The sequence below is a fragment of the Capsicum annuum genome, chromosome 5 (assembly GCF_002878395.1).
Source record: "Capsicum annuum cultivar UCD-10X-F1 chromosome 5, UCD10Xv1.1, whole genome shotgun sequence".
NCBI lineage: Eukaryota > Viridiplantae > Streptophyta > Magnoliopsida > Solanales > Solanaceae > Capsicum > Capsicum annuum.
Genome location: NC_061115.1, coordinates 16537734 through 16548692, shown reverse-complemented (window position 1 = coordinate 16548692; position 10959 = coordinate 16537734). Strand labels below are relative to the sequence as shown.

At 36.6% G+C, this 10959-nt stretch overlaps 1 pseudogene; it reads right to left on the bottom strand.

Moving 5' to 3' along the window:
* Positions 1-728: 728 nt before the first annotated feature.
* LOC107866106 lies at positions 729-6924 on the bottom strand (annotated as a pseudogene).
* Between the last annotated feature and the right edge of the window lie 4035 nt (positions 6925-10959).

The following is a 10959-nucleotide window of genomic DNA, read 5'->3' as shown; positions in this document are numbered from 1 at the left end:
ATAAACTGAATTAGGAGCTAGTCTTCGAGTTAGGGAAGACTCAGAGACTTTGGGAACGCATACCTTAGGAGCTGTGTGTAGTTAGGAATTAGAGTTTATAATTCTTAGTCGTTGTGTTAAAGGAATTAGAGTTTATAATTCCTATTTGTTGGTTACAAGAGTTTTGTAATCAGTCGTTATTGAGGCTCAGAGTTATTTAGTGAAGTTGGGGTTAAATCCTATAGAGGTGCAGGTCGTGGTTTTTTACTCCTTTTTGAGCCGGGTGTTTTCCATGTAAAAAATTATTGTGTTCTTTATTTACTGTTTTACTGCTTCCTTGGAACACGTCAGGAAATCCGTTTCATCGATAGGCAAACGTTAGACGAAAATAAGATTATCAGTAGGGCACGAATTCTTAACATATACCATATCGAGTAATTAATTAATTAAATAAATAAGTAATTAATCATGATGTCCATGACAGTATCAAGTGTCAACCAAATAATAAATTGCCAATAAAACTCACTGTTTTTTCCCTACTCCAGGAGGCACTAAGGGGCTTTTGTTGTATGAAGAAAGTCATTTTCGAAAAAAAAGGGTTAACAGTCTTATAAAAATGGGGAAAAACAACACCAGTGTCTACAAGGAATTAAAGAAATGGTGACTGTGGATTGGGTTTGTTTTAAGTATATTTACCTCTGCTATTATGAAAGACGCCAAAATAGGACATCATATATAATTGTAAAGCTTCATTCAATATGGATTCTCTTCAACGTCTAGACATTTTTCATTTTCTTTGGAATCTCCTATAGCTTTGGACAGTCATGGATACCACGACCTTTAATCCCAGGCATGACACTTGTGGCTAAATGTCATCTTTGTAGGTACGAAAAGATCTACAAGACGAAGAAACTCCAGTTGACTAAAGCTGTTGTCACTACATGTAATTTCTTTTTCTTCATAAGTTGCTTCTAGTTCATGATTCCTTAGGTTTGGCAACATTCCCGAAATAGCCATCAGATCATACATGAGTTCTGAGTGAGAAAGGCTCATCATTGTGATGGAATAAGGCTCATCATTGTGATGGAATTCGAAATGAGTCCGACATAGCCAGTTTTTCTATTCTCCCATCCGACCTCAATTTATGGAGCTTTTGACAAGATTAAGAAATTTGAGAGATGGGAACGATTCATCATGTTTACAAACCAATATGAGAGTGCCAAGGTTTTTCAAGCTCCTAATGTTGCTTAGGGAGTAATATTTCTTAACATCATACATAGATAATTCTCAAAGATTGACCAAATCAACCGGATCAACATCTTCCCATTGATCACTACTAATTTAATTAAGAAGTTGAAGACTTTTGAGTTTGTTTATACGTTTTAGAGGTTCTGAATAAGGATCTTAAATGTTTTAGATTTGGTAGGTTAGCTGCCTCAGGGGGAAGTTGGCATAACTGTCCATAGTCATTGAGGACAAGAAGTGTCTACAAATTCTTAATTGCCTATGGAGGAGGGAAGATCATGGATACCTGACAATGTTAAAAACTTGAGGTGGTACAAGTGATAGGGTAAAAACTTGGGAACACAAGAAAAAACAAAAAACAGTCCACTAATTCCAAGCCAAACCCGAGAACTCCTTTGAGAGTTAGATTTGGCCAACAACAACACAAAGGATACCAAGATGACAAGGTGATGAACACCTATTTTCAGTGGACAACAAACTAGATTAACAACACAAAACAAAGAATAAAAACATTATTAAACAACAACAACACACTATTTTGGATAACAAGAACACAAACTACAAGATTACAAAACAAAGGATAGATAGATAGACTACACGAAGATGTAATCTTAAAAATCCAAGAGCCTATTCCACTCTTGGACCTTTAACAATACATACAAAGTACACCTATCTCTTACGTGACACAAGATCGGATTCCACCTCTCAAGCGCCGAAGTTTCCAAGCAAACACAATCACTAGTGAATCCACACTAGTTTCTTTTCTAGTTTCGGTTGGTGGCTTTTCCAAGCCCTAACTATGGTGTTTCAAGTCTTACAATACTTACAAAATATCATCCAAAACTACTAAAGAAACCCTACAATGTTCCTTATATAGTACATTACAAAATAGAAAGTAAAATGACCAAAATACCCTTTAAGGGTGGGGTGCCCATCAAGTGTGAGAAATGGACTGATTGTGGTGTGTTTTCGCCATCTTTTACACATCAATTACACATACCAAGTCTTGGGCTAAATACGCACTCTCATAAGTCCATATCCGTGATTATATCATCCTCTCCATCTTAAGAGGAATTTGTCCATAAATTCACTAATTCACCTTGTTCACTTGGTCACTTTGAAAGAAACCACTCAAAACAGCTCGCAAAAAACATAAGGCACAAAAAAAAGTCCGCAAAGAACATAAAAAACCTGAGATCTCATTAATACAAGTCTTGGTCAACTTCTTTATTTTGAACCTCGGCTTTCTCTCTATCTTGAGCCTTGTCTTTATCCTAACCCAAAACACATAGTGAAAGACAAAGGAAACGCTAAACACATCCCACCTCTTTTCTCGGTGGAGGGTTCCTTATGGTTTCTTACGTCTTCCTCTCAACTTCTCTTCCATCATACACGCATCATTGTAGACTCCATGCCCCCCCTCCCAGGTTTCTTTCTACCACACTCCTCTATATGAACATATCAGTTTTGGTGAAGTGGAGTTTCGGGTGAAAGAATTGATTTGGTAATGTGGAGCTTCAGTTGTGGAGCTTGGATGGGAGGAGATTGGCTTCCAAGTCCCTCTTGTTAGACTTGATCGAATTGAGGGAGAAGTGGCCTACTTAGGTCTCGGGTTGGAGGGCATTTGGTGGCTTGGCTTATGTCTACGTCATTTAGTAGTGGTTTTGGAGGATTGATTATTTGAGGTAAAGTTTCAGAAGTAGAAACATGAGAATTCCTTCGACTCTCCACTCGATCAAACCTCTCAAGTATAGTAGACATATCCGAGCCCAATTTTTTAAGATCCGTATTCGCCTTAGCCATCTCTCGGGCAATAGCATCAACGTGGTCCAAAATGGTGTCCATTATGGAAAAGGAGTTACCTACAAAAACAGAAAACACGTTAGTTGTACAAAAACATCCTCACTCTTTTTTTTATTTCTTGACTCTCGGATCCCTCACACTCAATCACACAAGTGTTGCAAGCTTGCTTGTACTCAGAGTGGTGTTGAGAGGTGAATCCAACATTGGCAAGGACTCCAAAGAGTAAGGAAAACACAAGGATGTATCACAATGACTCAAAATAATTAAGATGCACAAAGGAAAGTTAACACGAAGAACAGGGTCAAAACTAATTTACAATCTAGTAAATGGTCACTAGCTTGTAAATTAGTATTGGAATCAACAAACGAAATCAAAAAAACAGCAAATTGAAACTAGAAGATTAAAATTTGAGCTTAAAAATGTTGCATGAACAGTAAAAGTGATGGCGTGGTAGTCCAACGTGGCAGTCCACTAGTGGTTCGGTTCTTGACAAATTTTAATTCACAATTCACAAATTGGACTTCGGTGGAAATTGTTCAATGGAGGGAAATACAAACTAGTCTTGGAGCTCCCTTTTCAATTCAAAGTTCAAGACTCAAAAGTATTTGAATAGACTTGTACTTCTCCATAAAACATGGACCTTTGTTTTATGGAAAAAGGTTGATATGTGATGTAAAGTCTTTTTGATGGTTGGGGTCCTTTCAAGATTCAACAAATACAACACCTTGTCTTTCACCTTTTCAAGATCTAAGTTCACTTTTAATATTGATAAGGTGATGAATATGGTGAAGAACTTTAAGAACACAACAACTACAACAAGAACAACCAACAATAATCTCCTAAGAACAACAAGTCCACCATAACAAGGTCAACAATCTCACGGCCAAGACCACAAGGATAACAACAACAATCGGCTAAGTCCCCTTTGAGTTGTGTTTTTAGTTTTACAAAAGGTGAAGGTTGTGATGAACAACAAGAACACAACAATAAAATTTCAAGATATACAACAGAACCACTACACACGGCCTTCAACTCGGTCAAGTCTAGAACAACAACAACATCCAATCGGCCACACTTCGTTCACAACAACAATAGTAACAATTCAAGCTCAAGTTTGGATCTACTCGAAGTGTTAGTGAGGAACAAAACTAACACTACAAACACACAAGACAAGTAAAAGAATCCTAGACCTAGAACCAAGAACAAATATCGGCCAAGAACACCACAAGAACACAATTTCGGTCAAGACAACAACAATGAATAGATTGTTATTTTCTGGAATTTTCAGTATTCAATAATTTTTTTTTTGATTTTCAAGTTTACGAGCCCAAGATTGATCTTGTGGGAACAATATCAAGCCATGCTTTGATACCAAATGATACGGTAAAAACTTGGGAACACAAGAAAAAACACAAAATAGTCCACTAATTCCAAACCAAACCCGAGAACCCCTTTGAGAGTTAGATTTGGCCAACAACAACACAAAGGATACCAAGATAATAAAGTGATGAACACCTATTTTCAGCGGACAACAAACTAGATTAACAAAATAAAATGAAGAATAACAATATTATAAAAAAACAAAAACACACGGTTTTGGATAACAAGAACACAAACTACAAGATTACAATGAAAACAAAGGATAGATAGATAGACTACACGAAGATGTAATCTTAAAAATCCATGAGACTATTCCAATCTTGGACCTTTAATAATACACACAATGTTCACCTATCTCTTATGTGACACAAGATCGGATTTCACCTCTCAAGCGCCGATGTTTCCAAGCAAACACAATCACTAGTGAATCCACACTAGTTTCTTCTCCTAGTTCCGGTTGGTGGATTTTTCAAGCCCTAACTATGGTGTTTCAAGTCTTACAAGACTTAAAAAATATCATCCAAAACTACTAAAGAAACCCTACAATGTTTCTTATATAGTACATTACAAAATAGAAGGTAAGATGACCAAAATACCCTTCAAGGGTGGGGTGCCCATCAAGTGTGAGAAGTGGAATGATTTTGGTGTGTTTTGGCCATCTTTTACACATCAATTACACACAGCAATTCTTGGGCTAAATACGCACTCTCATAAGTCCATATCCGTGATTATTTTCGTATCAACAAGCTTCCTATGGAATCAGGTAATTTAGATTTAGTGCCAGAACAAATTTCCAAGTGTAACACATAGAGATGTTGGAAACCATTACGGAAGTTTAGAATACCCACCCATCCTACCAAATTCTGGATCAAAGAGCATAATTGACCTTAACTTCAAGTTAGAAAGATCAAGTGATAGATACCTTTGTGCATGATCATGAACGACATGCCTAAGAGATAAGAAGGATACAGAGTGTTTTGTTAGATCATAAATGTCAAAAAAGCTTACTTCCAGTGCCTTTTTTATTGCAAGATCCTGAAGTAGATCGTGAATCATAGATTTAACAACTTTTTTCCAAAATATTTCAGCCACTTGGATCAAGCTTCATCTTATTAGCTCATTCAATTAGCTTTCAGCGACATCCTTCATTCTTTCTTCCCCTCTTAGTATAAAACACTCGGCCATCCACTATATTATGTTTTCAGTAGGGATGTCCTGATCTTCCAGAAAAATACCACAGTAAAGAAAACACTACTTGAGTGCACTTGACAAATCATTGTATCTCAATGACAACATGTAGGAGATTTCCATAGAGTCATCTTTCATATGCCGCCAAAGGTGTGTCTTCACCTTTTACCATTCTTCTAGTCCCCTTTTATGCAAAAGTAGCCCGCTTAATACAATAATTGCAAGAGGTAAGCCTCCATATTTCCCCACCATATCTCTTGCTAACCTTTCCATTTTTGGAACCACTTCCCTGACATCAAGTAGTTTTCTACTAAAAAGGTCCCAACTTTTCTTTTATCTTAGGAAACTAAGCCTAGTGTCAAAACCTCTGTTGTCTGCTCTTTCAGTGATATCCTTTTTGTGCCTTGTAATAATCACTCTGCTTCCCTTCTTTCTATCTGTAAGTGCTCTTTTTAGACTTTTCCAAGCTTCTCTCTGCTATACATAATCAAACACTACAATGTATTTGCGTTCCTTTAATAGATCATGAAGGTAACTTTCTAGATCTGGCTCAGTAATCATTTCCAACAAATCTAGATTTTCCTTCATACATCGTAGGATAGATTTGATGATATTCCTAAGAATATCCATGGTATTGCACTCTTGAGAAACACATATCCAAGCACGTGTTGGGAAACTAGAGACTATAATCAGAGTAACATAGAAGTTTCTTGCAAGAGTGGTCTTGCCTAATCCGCCCATGCCATAAATGCAGATGACATTTCGGCGAGGCTCTTCTTTGAGAGGTTCAGCCAGAAATCTTTCTACTACATCCTAAAATACAACAAAAATGTGATGCTCACCTACGGATATAGTTCTCCTCAATGTTCTAACCATGATAGACGGATTGTTTGGCCGATTACTTGGTCATTCTCCTGCATGATTGGTTTCTGCAATACCATAAGCCTCTCGTTTTCGAGAGATATGCATAATTCGTTCCTTGAGTGATTGAATCTCCTTTCCAATTCCGTAGAATTTGGTCTCCTTCCTACAGATGCAAGCGCAATTCTTGAGCCGACTAGCAAATCCATCACCTTTACCAGTATCAAAGCAGCAGGTCTCCAGTATAGTGGCAACGTCATTAGCAATAGAGTTGATTTCAGTCACCCATTATTGAACTCTTTGATCCCTACTTTGCTTTTTTTCTGTAACTTAGAGGGAAGACTGCATGAAGAAAAGCTCATTTCTCTGCCAGTGCACATCCTCTCTCATACTTAAGTGGATGTTAATTTCGTGTATGAGGAAATCACCTAGCTTCTGAACTTCAAATGACACAAAGGCATCATCCATTTTCAGTAGTAGTATTTGATTGTTCGAAAAACTTGTATGATACAGAAATAGAAGCAGTAGAGATATCTGAAAATTTGTATTGTGTAAACTTCAGGTATGGATTCAAGTATTTAAAGCGAAACAAATCCGCCAGATGAACATGAAAAAGTCTAAAGTAACAATAATGATAGAGTATATATTCTCACTAAACATGAAGCAAGAGCAATAACATAACAAATTTGTTATGATATTGGAAATAAAATCCTTTGACTACTTTTATTTTTCTATTTTTTCCCTCTAAAAGCAAATATGTAACACCCGACATTTTTGGGCTAGAACTTGAATCGTCCTTCCTATGTATATAGACCCAACCTGATGATTTTATTTACATACTAGTGTGAATAAAAATTATTTGTCTTGGTAACATCTTTGGAGATGTGTATAAGTCACAAAAACCCCCTAGCTCAAAGTTGAACATTTTTCTAACCATTGAATTTTGGTATAGGATTTTCCTTGGGTCAACTTCCAATGGCCATTACTCTTAGATTATAAAAAGTTATGTGGCACATTATATATAAAATTAAATCTGTTCGAGTCCTTTTTCCAATGCAACTGACCGTTCGTTAATCCGAGTTTGGAGTCAAAAGTTATGAGTATTTTAGTAAGACACTATCCAGGGTCCGCGTTAGGCCCGCGCCGCAGAAGGATCACGAAAAGCCACTGGAATGGGTTTGCTATGGCCATGCGCCAAGACTCTCCCGAGCGTCAAAAAGTACTCCGTTTTGAGTTATTTTAAGGGCAACGGGATCTTTTCACCCTCTGAAACCGTTCCTAATCTTTTATGGACAAAATTAAGGTCTTAAACCATGTTACATCACTTCTCAAAATCCCCAAATCATCTCTCCATAAGAAATAGAGGAGAAACTACCTAGGGTTTGAAGATTTTAATCTCCAAAGGTCAAATTTCTCTACGTTCTCTTCGATTTCAAGGTATGTGGGACTATCCTAAATCTCGTGGGCAAAGTTTAATGTTTTAAACAAGTTTTTAAGATATATAATTACGTATATGTAAAGGGTTTTGAAAATTGTTTGAAGAGCATGCATCATGAATCCATGTTTAATGAAATTATAAAATTTCTAGAATCCATGTTTAATGAAATTATGAAATTTCTAGGAGTTTTTCCCATGAACTTGGATTATAATTGTCACGACCCGAACCGAGGCCCTAGCTGCAATGGGCATCCTGAACCATGAAGGCCCGAGAGACCCCTTAGCATGTAATCATAAGCATAATTCATATGATGTAAATGTGCGGAAGTTAAAATGAAAACATGGTACTCCCAAAATCAAACTTAAAGCTTCATGACATCGTATCGAAAGGGAAAACCCAAATCCAATCTAAAACCATCTACGAAGCCTCTAATAAACTGAAAAAATTAGTCTGACTAGACCGGGGAAAGGCCCCTGTCTGGACCATAACAACCATAAAAAGGAAATAACATATGGGATAGATATCTTCCTATGTAAGGGAGGCTCACCAGTCTCTGAAAGTCTGGAAAATAATCTACCGATTTGCAGGACCACGGGGATGGGCCTCAAACTTGAAATATAGGGGGTCAATACTCGAAAGTACTGGTATATAGAAAAATCCAAAAATAACATATTTTTATACAACATAAGTGAGAGAATTTCATAAAGCAGTTTAGCATAAGGTAAATGAAAACACATAGGCATAATTTAAAACCTTCAAACATATTCTTGTAGTCACGACTAAACTCTTTACTTTACTTCTGAGCTAGATGGTACACCCTATAATTCTTTAATTCCACGGTCTATATGGAATCCTTCCTTGAATCGGCGGCCAAGCCCCCAACCCAAGTTTGTCGTAAGGGCTAGAGTCTCTACTTTCTACTATGCCATAAGGCAATCGCTAGTGTACAATCCCCTATTTCAGGAAATGAGTTATCTGAACTCGTGCCTTCTTCGGGTAGCCATCTAACTCTCTTAAGCCCCATTTAGACTCTTAAAATCATACTTCCTTCTTATAAACAACTTATTTCTTATTTTATTTAGGGCACATCATAACAGGGTATCTTCATAACCCAGACTTGCAAGTCCTTCATTTCATACCACATCATATCTAATTCCCTTCTTATTCTCAAAGTATGTTAATGACCACCCAAAAGATTTAAACAATGCATGAGGGAGTTCTTGTTTTAAAACACATGAAAACTTATGCAAATTACTCTTTTTTCAATACTTTATCACATGGTGGTCATCTCTTTCACCAATCACATGCAAATTCTTTATTAAAAAACATGAGAATTTGTAAATCAAGGAAAAAACCCTCTCATTCGTTCATAAAATCATAACAATTTATAAAAATTGACCCCCCACATATAATTTTTCATACTCATAACATCCATGCACATGAACATAATATAAGTTTAGGCAAAACCCCCATGGTTTAAACAAAATTTCATCATAAATCGGGGTTCCCAATGCATGCTCTCAAATCAATCTCAAATCTCATAATACGTGCGTACATATATACTTTAGATCTTGTAAAAAAACTTTAAAACTTATGCCCTTACAATTTAGGATAGTCCCACATACCTTTTGACGTAAAGAAATGTAAGAGGACGTAGAGAAATTGGCCTTGGAGATCAAAATCCTCAAACCCTAGGTAGTTTATCTTCTTGTGCTTAAGGGAGATGAATTAGGGCTTTTGTGGGTGTTGATACGTGTTTAAGGACATTGATTTTGTCTATAAATGATTGGGGACAATTAGGGGAGGATGAAAAGACCTTATTGTCCTTAAATTAATACAAAATGGGGCACTTACGGCTCCTTGCCTTTACCATACGGTGAATGGCAATTGCCCAGCTCAAGGTGGGTGACGTATGGCAATCGTCTAGCCCCAATTGAGCGATTCATGCCAATCGCCTAGCCCTAAGTGGTCGATGCATGCCTATCGCACAACCATTCCAAGGGATGTTGACGATGGCCATAAGATGCACAGCCTTAGCATAGGGTCTACCTTTAGATGCACACTCTTTTGAGTCTCCTAAGAACCCCCAACTCAACCCATAACGTGTAGAAATGGTCTACCATCAAAATGGGGGTCCTAAAGGTCATTTTGAATGCGTTTCTCAAGCGTTAAAATACGGGGTGTTACAATAATCATGTACATATATGGTATGAGTTTTGAAAAGTGATTTATGAGTATGATTTATGAAATTTTCCCCTACCATGATGAAATTTATGGTCTTAACATGTTATGGATTATGAAACGGATTTGAGAGCATGAAATATAAGCCCCTTTTTTATCATGATATTTATGTATAACTAATATTGGGACTGTTTTACGAATAAAGATAATTCTTGAGTTTTAGATGTCTCTTTACTTATTATGCATGGTTGTTTTACATGTTTTTCAAAGAGGTGAATATTATTCTAAATGTTATCATTTATTAATGAAGAATTGCATGTGTTTTATCTAAGAATTGACCACCACATGTTAAAGTATTGAAAAGAGAGTGTTTTACATAAGTTCATATGATATTTGATATAAGAACTTTCTCATGTGATGTTTAAATCTTTTGGGTGGTCATTAACATGATTTTTAATAAAAAGAGCTAAGGATTTGATCGGATACAATATGACTTGCAAGTCTAGGTATGACGATACCTACTATGAAATACCCTTAACATGAAAGAAAAGAATGTTTTAAGCATAAGGCGTGTTTTAAAGAATTAAAAATGGGCTTAAAGAGAGTTATATGGTTACCCGAAGAAGGCATGGGTTCAAACAATTACCCATAGCCCGAAATCATGTTTTACCGATACAAATTTTATTATATGTTATTCAGTAAGTGAGATAATGTGGTATGTTGGCAAGTTGGACATACTTTTTCATCATACTTCAATCCTTGCGGTAAACTAGGATTGGAGGCTTGGCCGCCGAGTCAAGGGAGGATTTCATATAGCCCGTGGATTGGTACGAATGTGGGGTGTCCATCTAGCTTAAAACGAAAGCAAAGAGTTGAGTCAAATG